This window comes from Eumetopias jubatus, unplaced genomic scaffold, assembly GCF_037043125.1.
Source record: "Eumetopias jubatus isolate StellerSeaLion01/CBP00866 unplaced genomic scaffold, mEumJub1_p1.0 scaffold_5, whole genome shotgun sequence".
Taxonomy (NCBI): domain Eukaryota; kingdom Metazoa; phylum Chordata; class Mammalia; order Carnivora; family Otariidae; genus Eumetopias; species Eumetopias jubatus.
Window position 1 is genome coordinate 139,782,418 of NW_028274811.1, and position 13,119 is coordinate 139,795,536.

The following is a 13,119-nucleotide window of genomic DNA, read 5'->3' on the forward strand; positions in this document are numbered from 1 at the left end:
ATTTGCTTATTTACACAAATATGGCAAACTAAAAAATCAAGTTGGCATCAAGTATATTTTCACTATGTGCATTTGATATAAGACTGAGATTGTGTCACTGAGTTATTTTACAAAGTGGATTTTCATTCATCCATTCAATAAACATTTCTTAAGCCCCCAGTTTGAGCTAGACACTCCTCTAGACATTAAGGAAACAAAGATTTATAAGAAATAGTCCCTACTGTGAATGTTTTCAGTCTAGTTGAGGGAGATGAGAAGCAATTAGACAATCACCATGTGATGCCATTAAGTGCTAACATAAGTACACAAAGTGCAAAGTTTACAACTATATACATATATATAGAAGGAGGTGAGACAAAGGTTGTAATTTTCTTTCTCTTAAATACCTAAATTAAAAACAAAGATCTTTATTCTCATATTGCTAATTTAGTTCTCATGGTTAAGGAGGAAATCATAAACTGAGCCAATATATGTATCTAATCACAGCCGAGATTTGGCATTACAAGCGGGAATTGGCTTTGATAAATGAAATCCACTGATAATACAAAGGCTAACTTATCCATTTATTTCAATATTCTCCACACTCAGTGCTATTTACCATAACTTCCTGAGCAACCAAAATTATAAATTTGAGCTTTATTTATTATCTTGTATACTATTTACACAGAAATGGAGGTGTCAACACCCACAAGGCAGACAAATGATAGGAAGCTGAAAAATGAATGAAGTTGATAATTAAAACCATTAAACATTTAAGGATCTTAGAGATAATTTAGTACAAATTTTTAATGCAGAGATGAAGGCCCTGAGGTCCCACGTGGGCTTAGATCAATGTCACTCAGCTAGTTGGTTACAGAGCAGGAACTATAACCCAGGTGTCTAAACAGCAATGCTCATTAATTTATCCTAAAGAAAATGACAGCTGTGCAACATTTCAGGCACAGAAGCTTTCCACTCATTCTCTAATGCATTCCACAGTTCAAGGTCAGTAATTAAAGGAAAGCCATCCCACCAGTGTATTCATTGCTGGAGAAAATAACATAGATGACTGGGGGGAAAAGAATACTAAAAACCCAAGGGGTTAGGAATTGGTTGTATAATGTTCAGAGAACTAACAAGCACAGATTTTAAATTAAGCTAAGGCAACAGAAGTGACATAAGATTTTCAAAAAAAGGGGGACAAGAACGTTTCAAATAATGGATATATTTTCAGAGCAAATATATAAACTGATTTTGTTAAAATAAATTCATAGTTTACTAGGGAAAAGTGTTGGACATTTAAAAGTTTATCTTATAAAATTATACAAATACCAGTGTTTACAAATTAATAGATTTTTCTCTTCTTTCCACATGGATAAATGTTAATTTTCAAGTGAATAAAATCATTTGTCTTTGACGTTGACATTCAGAAGTTTACACTCTTAAAAAAAAATACCTAAGACATGACATGCAAAAGACACAATGAATAAGATTTTCCTAGTGGTGCCCATTTTCTTGTTTGAGTTGCATAAATTACTCTTTACCATTGTCTTGTGTGTTATTAGTTTACTTCACATTGCCATTTTACAAAATTGGAAAATTAGTAGGCATTTACAAGATCCTCTGTATTTGAGGATACTGTGTCTTTCTTTGAGATAGTAGGACGCCAAAATACCACCTTGATTCAAAGCTATACCCTTGAATCGATCTTTTTGATGGTTATGTTCTTCATTAAAATTCCACATGAGTTGTTTTTATTTTACCAAAAGTCAATTGATGAGTAATTCTTCACATGTGATCTGTAGTCTCTAGGAAAGTTTCTATAAGTAATATGTTATATTAAATTTGTGTTTGTGTGACAGCAGTTTTATAATACTACACTTAGAAGTAAGCTCATTTTAAAAGGTACTAACAACCAAGAAAATAGATCAAAACAAAGACAAAGTTGGGATTATATCAGGAATTTAAGGTTAAGATTTACATCCTAAAGAGTTCAACACATTAAAGAAAAAGAAACCATCATGATTTACTAATAAATGTACATGTCTTTTAATTATATCAATGATATCTTTTAATTATATCAGTTATATCTTTCAATTACCACAATTTATGGTACCAGTCTTAGGAACCATATCACAAATTAGGAATATAAAGAAATATTTCATCAAACATGTGACAAAATATTAGATTTATTATTTTGTGTTCTGGAAAATACTTTGTCTCAACTTTAGTTTTAAAAACATATTAGACTTTCAGAGGTGATGGTTACCAAGAAAGACTTACAAAGGAATTGTATTCCAGCTTTGTATATATCCAAAAGCTTCTACCATGATCTAATCCTGCCACTTAACCAAGTGGTTTTACTCTATGTACAGTTTCTTGGTTCTGTCTCCGGGTTGATGAGTTCCTTTAAATTGACAAACTTCTATGTAAAATTCACTGGATTCTATGGAGGCCAAGTGCCCCGATGTTTGTGGTTTTATTCTTTTGGTAATGAACATCTTATATTGAATTGTTTCTCATAACTGTACTTGTCTCAGACACCAATTTTAGCTCCTTATTCCCTTTGACCTTTCTTCCCATTTTGACTTCATTTATGTACTGAGCCATCATTTCCATTATTAATTCAAAAATATGCACGTAATTCCTACTATGGAGTAACATCAAGTTATTTGTTCCATACACAATGAACAGGATGGATATATTTCTCTGACTTCTAGAAACTGAGATAGGAGCAGAGAAATTAAAAAGGAAAAGAAAAAAATTAGGCAGAGAAATAAAAGAGAAAGTATACGAGAGAAAATCATTGCAAGTTATAGTAAATGCTACAGAAGGTTAAAAGCAGAACTGAGAGAAAATAACTAGACAACACCTAACGGATGGAGTAGTCGGCAGGAATTTTTTTTCTCTTTGCAAATGACAATAAGGTCTAAAAGATGAGCAAGAGAAATGGGGATGGCAGGGCTAGGTATTTTTTAAAATGTGGTTCCTTATTTCTTTGTATCGATGTTGGTTTTTAAATTTTGCAATGTTCCCTTGGATGGCCTTGTAAAATGTCCCTGTTTAGTTCATCTAAAGCTTCAAGAACTTTATATGGCTCCTGGTAGCTCTAGTCCTCACCTGGACTGGCCTATGTTTAAGGGCAGGATTCAAGTAAATAGCTCTTCGTTTATAGGATATTTTCTCTATATCATTATTTTTATTCAACTATTAATGGTAATGGAAGTTCTCTGTAGAAAATTAAAAATGTAACAGGTAAGCAAAGAATGTATAAATAGAAATCACCCTACCCACCAAAGAAAAGCACCATTGATGTTTTGCTATGAGTTTTTCATGAAACTTTCTCATGAGCTTATATACAAAAGAATATTATAGTTATAACTGTATTTTCATTTAACAAGAGCAATTTGTTTCCATGATAATGAACATACACATCATTTTAATGGCAGCAGGTATACTTAGCTTTTTTTAACCAATTTTCTATTATCATAATTTTCTCCATTTACCTGCCATTAAGAATAAGGCTCCATTAAGAATAAGGCTCCAGGGGCGCCTGGGTGGCTCAGTTGGTTAAGCGACTGCCTTCGGCTGGGGTCATGATCCTGGAGTCCCGGGATTGAGTCCCACATTGGGGTCCCTGCTCAGCAGAGAGTCTGCTTCTCCCTCTGACCCTCTTCCCTCTCGTGCTATGTCTCATTCTCTCTCTCTCAAATAAATAAAATCTTTTTTAAAAAGTGAGATAATTAATTATTACTAATGCTTAATACCATATGTGTCACATTTTCAGCTAAAACCACTATTAATTGAGACAAGGGGCATCATGAAAGTATTTTAGCAACAAGTAGTGTTCAAAATCAAGTTTTGAAAGTGTTTTCAGAAAATGTTGAGCAAGAACCTATAAGTAGGAACTTAAGTGCACCTAGTAACATTGGAAATACGCAGGGAAAGAAGAGAAAATTGTTTTGGATTCTGGAAAAATGTCTGTAAAGAGAACTAATGTTCAGCATTACTGCTGTTATGATATAGTGTGCAGGAGTCATTAAGGCAAATGCTCCAAGCTATTTGAAAACAACAACATCTAAAACTAACATATATTTAGAAAGTATATCACCTCTTAGTTTTAAAAAATTGTGGAGGATTTGTCTACATCTACACTTTCTTTACTGGTAAATGATTTAATCAACTGATTTTGGTTCTAAAATTAACAGTTTGAGTTTAACAATTTCCTATATTCAGCTTGATTGCAGTTTATTTTTTTAACAAATATGATTTAGAATAATATAAAGGTAATACTTGAAACTTTTGTCCACAATTCATGCTAGAAATCTAAATATTTCTTTACATGGGGCTTCTTTGGTAGTTTAAAATAACTAATTTAAACATAATCATACTATGAAACTTAATCATCCGATCTTTACCCTCACTAGATTTTTTTCCCTAAATGTCAACACTTCAGATAAAGTGAGCAACTGAAGGCATCATAAAATTTAAAATAAAAATGAATCCTTGCAAGTCATTTGTTTAATACAGTTGAAAGAAAAAAATAAAGGATTGATGAGCAAAGGACAAGCATGTTGGATTTTTTCAAAATATCCCCCCAAAAAAGACCTGTTTAAAAATGATAGACAGTCATGACAATGCTTTGCCTGTATGGCTCAAGTACAAGAAAAGCATTATTTAGCAAATCTAATCTCGTATTTTTTAAATTAGAATACTAATCCAGCTTTTCCGCAACGGGTTTGCCGCCAGAACACAGGTGTCGTGAAAACCACCGCTCAACCTAAACCAAAATGGGAAAGGAAAAGACTTCACATCAACATCGTCATCATTGGACACGTAGATTCGGGCAAGTCTACCACTACTGGTCATCTGATCTACAAATATGGTGGGATTGACAAAAGAACTATCAAAAAATTTGAGAAGGAGGCTGCTGGGATGGGAAAGGGCTCCTTCAAGTATGCCTGGGCCTTGGATAAACTGAAAGCTGAATGTGAACGTGGTATCACCATTGATAACTCGCTGTGGAAATTCGAGACCAGCAAGTATTATGAGACCATCATTGATGCTCCAAGACACAAAGACTTTATCAAAAACATGATTACAGGCACATCTCAGGCTAACGGTGCTGTCCTGATTGTTGCTGCTGGTGTCAGTGAATTTGAAGCCGGTATCTCCAAAAATGGGCAGACGCGTGAGCATGCCCTTCTGGCTTACACACTGGGTGTAAAACAACTAATTGTTCATGTTAACAAGATGGATTCTGCTGAGCCACCCTACAGCCAGAAGAGATATGAGGAAACCGTTAAGGAAGTCTGCACCTACATTAAGAAAATTGGCTACAACCCTGACACAGTAGCATTTGTGCCAATTTCTGGTGACAATATGCTGGAGCCACGTGCTAACATGCCTTGGTTCAAGGGATGGAAAGTCACCCGTAAAGATGGGAATGCCAGTGGAACCACACTGCTTGAAGCTCTGGATTGCATCCTGCCACCAACTCGTCCAACTGACAAGCCCTTGCGTCTGCCTCTCCAGGACGTCTACAAAATTGGTGGTATTGGTACTGTCCCTGTGGGCCGAGTCGAGACTGGTGTTCTTAAACCTGGCATGGTGGTCACCTTTGCTCCAGTCAATGTTACAACTGAAGTAAAGTCTGTTGAAATGCACCATGAAGCTTTGAGTGAGGCTCTTCCTGGGGACAATGTGTGCTTCAATGTCAAGAACGTATCTGTCAAAGATGTTTGTCGTGGCAATGTGGCTGGTGACAGCAAAAATGACCCACCAATGGAAGCAGCTGGCTTCACGGCTCAGGTGATTATCCTGAACCATCCAGGCCAAATCAGTGCTGGATATGCACCTGTGCTGGATTGTCACACAGCTCACATTGCTTGCAAGTTTCCTGAGCTGAAGGAGAAGATAGATTGTCGTTCTGGAAAAAAGCTGGAAGATGGTCCCAAGTTCTTGAAATCTGGTGATGCTGCCATTGTTGATATGGTTCCTGGCAAGCAATATTTCCACATACAAATTCTCCCTCTTAATTTTTGTACTTTGGACGTTTATTTCGATCCACATTTAATTACAGATTGGTGCATAGTGTGAATGATGTAAGTGAAAAGCACAGGTTTTAATGACAAAATAACTTGAGTTCAAATAGCTTAGCTTTCTTGTTAGTTTGATTTTGTGTTACAAAAGAAATGCAAGAGAAGGCACACTGCTGGATTGCAACCTTGTGAATTTTCTGGGTAAAATCTGAAACTGGCCCGGTACATGGAGGGCAGAGAGAGATGGAGGAAAGAGGCAGGCCACTCTAGATTGGTAGGTGACGTGTTTAACAAGGAAGGGAACTTACTTATGAGGCTTTTCTTAGGTGGCAAGATGAGTAGATCTCCACACCCACGTGGCAGAATTTTAAGTTTTTAAAGAGTTGTCTCTATTTTAGATAGTACTGACTTTAAAAACACATCTTTTAATTTGCATTTAGCTACAATTGTATAGGGGATACCTCTGTGTATCTTATACCATGTTTATAGCAACAGAATTCTTTGTATTTGTAAGAATTCCATATGTAAACATAGGAAGAAATAGGCAATATTTTTGGGTCCAGTCTAGAATAATGATATGCGTCACCATTATCATCATCTTTATCATAATAAAAATGGATGTATATCATACACATATACATATAAATACCTATAAGTATATGTATATGTACATGAGCCTATTTCCCCACGTGTAAGACATACATACAGAAAATGTGTGATGCACTTAATCTACATGGGACTTTTTTTTAAGATTTATTTATTTATTTAACAGAGAGAGACACAGCGAGAGAGGGACACAAGCAGGGGGAGTAGGAGAGGGAGAAGCAAGCTTCCCACTGAGCAGGGAGCCCGATGCGGGGCTCGATCCCAGGTCCCTGGGATCATGACCTGAACTGAAGGCAGACGCTTCATGACTGAGCCACCCAGGCGCCCTCTACATGGGACTTTTAATTAGATCTCAAATCATCGAGAAAAGGGTGGACTTTTATCTGTATTCATATTTATTCCTTGAATTTTTTGTATACAAAAAAATTACTGGGGCATCTGGGTGGCTCAGTCAGTTAAGCATCTGCCTTTGGTTCAGTTCATGATCCCAGGGTCCTGGGATTGAGTCCCGCATCAGGGTCCCTGCTCAGCGAGAAGTCTGCTTCTCCCTCTCCCTCTGCCCCTCGCCCCAACTCGTGCATGAGCAGGCTCTCTCTCTCTCTTTACCTCTTACAAAAATAAATAAATAAAATCTTTAAAAAAATTACTCAGAGTAAAATGAAAAGACTTCTCAGTACCATTAAGACTAAACTCATCTTAATGCTATACTTCCTTTATTAACTATATAGAATAATACTTTAGTGTCCTCCCCTAAAGAATACACCAAATAGTTAAATTGTGTTTACTCATTTCAATGAAGTGTAAAGATTGTTTTTCCTTTCATTCACACATTAATTTAGAAAACAATTTTTCAAAGATTATTATGCATCAGACCATTGACTGTGTTGGGTGGGAGAGGGTAATTACCATATCACTTATATTCACGGCACTGCCATAAATGCTAAAGTAAAATATACCAAATACAGTAGATGCTCAAAAATAAGAGTTTAATTATTCCCTCTAGAGATCTGGACATTCATCTTTGAGGGCAATCAGTCCATTAAAAAGGAAAAAATGTATAATATTTCAACAGAAATCAAAATTATTGGATCATTAACTTATAGAATTAGAAACAATACCTATTTCTATCTATCTAGTGACAATATAATTGGAGAAGTGTTGAATAGGCTTACTTTATTATTAAGCAAGTTTCAAGTAATAGGTAAAAGTGAAAACAACTCTGATTATATATCAGGGAGATACATTTCTCATTTATTGCAGCCATAGAAAGCCTGTTAATGCAGTCCTGCAGTGTCAAGAGGTACAACTTTATTAAATATGTAATCTCAAATGCCCACCAAATATCCATGTTGCTCACCTGGTTTCACCACTTTTTCAAATCTTTTATTAGAATTGTATTTGAAGTCTACACTAGGAACTTGTGCTTTGGTAGGCACTGGAAATCTCTTAAATGTCCTTTGATCTAGGAAGTCACAGGGTAATAAAATATGGTACCTAGGGAATATTATTTAGAGAGAACCAGAACTGAAGATAAAGAGCACAGTCAACAGGGTATTTCTGTGTTGTAGATGCTAGGTAATAAAAAATACATCTCGGGCACCTGGGTGACTCAGTCAGTTAAGCATCTGCCTTTGGCTCAGGTCATGATCCCAGGATCCCGGGATTGAGCCCCTCATTGGTCCAAGTATCCTCCATCAGTAGGTTTTGAGAAGAAACTGGCATTTCTATTTTAAAAAAGATCCACAAGTGATTCTGATTTCACAGGCAGAGTGAGAATCACTAATGTAGGAAGGGAAATTTAGACGGTGAAAATATAAGCCTTGAAAAACATCTACATGCATTAGGAACTCTAGTTAAGCTATGTCATTAATTCTGTACAACATCCCCATATCTCAAATTTATCAGGGAATAATCAAGTTTAAGCTATATCCATGGTTACACATTTCTAAATGTTGAAGAGGGGTTTCAATCAAACTCTGACAAAGTCTATATTTTTCCCATTACACTGGTGCTTCTTTGAGATTGTGTTTTCAGAGCCCTAGTGTTCTAAAGCATTGTCTTGGGGCCACCTCGATGGAGCAAAGTGGAGTAAATTAAAAGGATGAAGGCCTCCATTCATTAACTTCTCATATTCCAGTCACAGTATCTCTGCTATTACATAGTGGGATTCTGTCTAATATTTATTGTAAAAGGTAGTCCAATGGCTAAAGAATTTGAAAGTTTCTGAACTAAGCCAAGAAGATATAGCAGGCATATGGCACCAAGAGATAGGGATGTTCAGAAGATATTGGCATTATAGATGCACAGCAAGTCTCTATGATAACAACTTATGTAAATCATGAAAAAATTTAAAAATTCACAATCCTATCAACTCTAAGAATAGTTGAAAAATTGAATAAATTATTCCCAATGAAACAGTGTTACGGATACTGTTTCTGTTTATCAGAGAAATCACATTTCTCACAGAATGGACAACCTCCCTCTGCTTCTCGTTATAAGGATTCTCACTCCTTCTCCCCTATCACCTCAAGTCAAGATCTTTTTCTCCCAAAGAAGGAGAATTCTAATTGACCATACCACCCATCCATGCAATTAATATTATGATTTCCATTATTCTCTTTAACTGGGCATAATAAAAAACCAACAACCTACTTGTAGCTGGTAAACAGTAAGAACCATACACTAGTAAATATCTTAACACTTGGCCAGATTTTTTCCCATCTGACCTGTATTATACTTTTTAAGTGGTAAGTCTAATTAAATACTAGCTTTGCTGAATAAATTCATCATAAAATAAATGGAGTTACATTAGCAAAATAGCCAGTTTAAAACATTAGTGGTACAGAAGTGTTAAGGTGGCTATTCCACCAAGACCTGTCTTTTATTTTGAAGAATTCGAACATAAGCACAAAGCCATAAGAATGAGGATAATAAATTATGGGGATCAGGACTAATTATGCTTCCAGGGGTTTGATAGATTAATTTTTTTAAAGGGGAGAGAAGAGCTGGTTTTTTGTTTGTGCAATGCTGAGATGAATTGCCCATGACCTTATGTAAACCTAAAGCTTGTACTGACCTGTTGAAATGGGAAAGCTTGTCACCATGGCAACGGAGGACAAGTAAAATAGGTTTTTGCTGCAGTTATAAATAAGGTGGAGAAACCAGTGGAGTTTTCCTCCCTCATTCTGTGATAAAGACAACATAGAATTTTTTTTAAAAAAACACCATTTTTCTGTCTACATTTTTTCCAGACATAAAATACACATCATCTTTTGGATGAAAATCTCCAGGGAGGCAGACTGTGATCTGCAAGGTGGGGAGGAAGGGAGGTTGGAGGGTAGGGAATGAAGAAGAGCGAGAAAGATATAGAAATCTGAGGCAATGCCCCTGTTTAAACAATTCATTCTTTCTGAGATGCATGCCATACATCATTGCAGTTTAACACTGGACATATTAGAATGCCTAAACATCTTGAGGCGAGGTGAAGGAGGAAAAAATGATCAAGTTGTTTCAAGTTGATATACTGTATCTCTCTTTTATCTAGAATAAAAAAGATACTAGATATATTTTATTTGTAATTATATACATGCTTATGGTGTTCTTTTTTTTAGATTTTTTTTTATTTATTCATCTGAGACACAGAGCTACAGAGAAGAGAGAGAGAGAGAGAGAGAGCATGAGCAGGGAGAGAGGCAGAGGGAGAGGGAGAAGCAGGCTCCCCGCTGAGCCAGGAGTCTGATGTGGGGCTCAATCCCAGGACCCTGGGATCATGACCTGAGCTGAAGGCAGACGCTTAACCATCTGAGCCACCCAGGCGCCCCGTGCCTATGGTGTTCTGAAATCTGTGATAAATGACATTGGGGAGGGTATGTGCTATGGTGAGTGCTGTGAATTGTGCAAGACTGTTGAATCACAGATCCATACCTCTGAAACAAATAATACAATATATGTTAAGAAAAAAAAAGAAAAAGAAGAAGGAGAAGATAGCAGGAGGGGAAGAATGAAGGGGGGGAAATTGGAAGGGGAGACGAGCCATGAAAGACAATGGACTCTGAAAAACAAACTGAGGGTTCTAGAGGGGAGGGGGGTGGGGGGATGGGTTGGCCTGGTGATGGGTATTAAAGAGGGCACGTTCTGCGTGGAGCACTGGGTGTTATACACAAACAATGAATCATGGAACACTACATCAAAAACTAATGATGTAATGTATGGTGATTAACATAACAATAAAAAATTTAAAAAAATAAAATAAAATTATGTGAATCAATTATCTATTAAAAAAAATAATTGTATATAAGGCTTTGAAACCTAAACCTATGCAGGTTTAATGGCCACCATGGTTAATTCTGTTACTTCTTTTAAAATCAGAATTTTCATCAAATTTCTTTCAAAACTTTGAACCTCTTTTACCCAACACTTGGTGGCACTACTACTTCATGAGGTAAGTCCCTACAAACAACTCCCAAATCTGCTTCATGGCTTTGGAAACACCTTGTATGCCTTTCTACAGTGTAACCCTTCAGCTATCATGCCTTGAATATGCAACCTGAGGCATCAATGAGTCCTCTGTCCCTTCCACAACAGTCCTGCTGTAGCAATTGGGAACAAAATTGTTACAAGCACTAATTTTCAACACAGGAGGTTCATAGGGAAAAATGGAAGAAAATCTCTTTTATAGAACAGTAATTGGGTTGATGCTCTAGAGTCTACACTGTCTAACAGAACCATCTAAGATGATGGGAATATCCTATAGAACATGCAGATGATGGAAGTCCGTGGTCTAACAGGTAGCCACTAGCTACATGTGGCTATCAAACACTTGAAAGTTAGCTAGTGCCATGGAGAAACTGATTATTTTATTTTAATTAAATGCAACTTAAATTATAGTAATCACAAATGGTCAGAGGCTACCATGTTGGGCCACACATGGACCTTGCTATGCATGAACCTAAGCTGTTGGCTCAAGAAAGTTGACTCAAGAATAAGGGCAGAAAAAGATGCAAAGTATGATAAGAAAAATGATGACACCATCCACCCTTCAACCAGTGGGGGGAAATAAAACAACTTAAAAAAAAAAAACAAGCTCTGATGTAATAAATTCAACTCATTTTCCTTACATTCTCATCTAAGAAGAAGTGAATGTTTCCTTTGCAGTCACATATGAACTGAGTTCCCCTTCTAAAAATGTCTCCTTTTTGGTGTTTTTTGTTTTCATTTTTTTTAATTGCTATTGTTATTTTTACCTGCCCAATAGTCAAAGGAGGAAAAACACATTTAGTGACAGTCACTTTGAATTGTGCAAGCCTGAGGATGATCCCATGGAGTTCCTCAATACTCAGCCTCCATTCCCAGTGACCTGTACTAAAAGACATAATGAAACTTTCCAAATTAGTTCTTTCTTATCCCATCGAATGCTAAACAGTTTGAAGAGATGAACGTCACATGGTGAGTTGCAACAGTGAGAGGGATGATTCAGAGATGCCGTTTGTCCCCAGAAATAAGGGCGTATTTGGAAGGAGAATGACAATGGCAATGCTCATACTGCCATTCCCTGTACTAGATTCCCTGTACTGGACCACCTCGTTCTAGTACTGATTTCTCCTATTTCTTCCCTACGGGGCATTTTCAAGTTTTATTAAATTGGATTCTGTCTTCCTTATTTGGATTTGAGCTCTCAAAGGAAAGGGGCTGGGTTTGGTGGGTTTTTTTTTTTTTTTTTGATTTGTTTTCATTTGTTTTGTAACCTCTGGCCCCTAACCCTATAACTCTATGGTGACTCTTTCCCTGTTGTCAGAGAAGATGAAGGCATTAAGAGAACTGATGTGTCACAAGTGGGAATTCCTCTATTATAAAAGCACTGTGCCGAAAACAACCTCCTAATAGTGACAGTGCAATTACTCTACTGACAGTTATGGATGTGGGGACATTAGTTCCAGACTCTTGTAAGAAATCCGTTCTGGGTTCTGAATTTGAGCAACTGTATTGCTGTGATAAGAAATACTGTGGCATATCAAGAGTGACTCTATAGGTAACTGGTTATTTTTTTTTTTAATTATGCTGTAGCTATATTACTGGCATGTATATAAAAAATCTTTCTGAAAAGATATTATGTTTTTTGCTCATCTGTTTCCTGTTGCCTTCAGCTGGTCAAAATCTGTACTCTGTTCCTACGGACCATATGCCAAGACTACTCCCCCAATTTCATCACACAAAAATTTTCCTTTTTGTCTTTCACTTCCCTATAAATAATCACTTCTGTTTATAATCCATTTCTGGTTCAAAATAGGTACAGAACGGACTTGATGATTACATTACATTTTGACAATTATTTCTCACATTTTCACTAATATTTTCATTGATCATTTGCTGTCTTTATCATGTCCCTGATCATATGTCTTTAACAATCATTGAATTTTATTTTATTTATTTTTTTAAAGATTTTATTTATTTGAGAGAGAGAATGAGAGACAGAGAGCATGAGAGGGAAGAGGGT

General features: G+C 36.4%; 1 pseudogene; it reads left to right on the forward strand.

Moving 5' to 3' along the window:
* LOC148164423 (elongation factor 1-alpha 1 pseudogene) overlaps positions 1-6,078 on the forward strand; it is a 115,843-nt pseudogene extending 109,765 nt beyond the window's left edge.
* Positions 6,079-13,119: the final 7,041 nt, after the last annotated feature.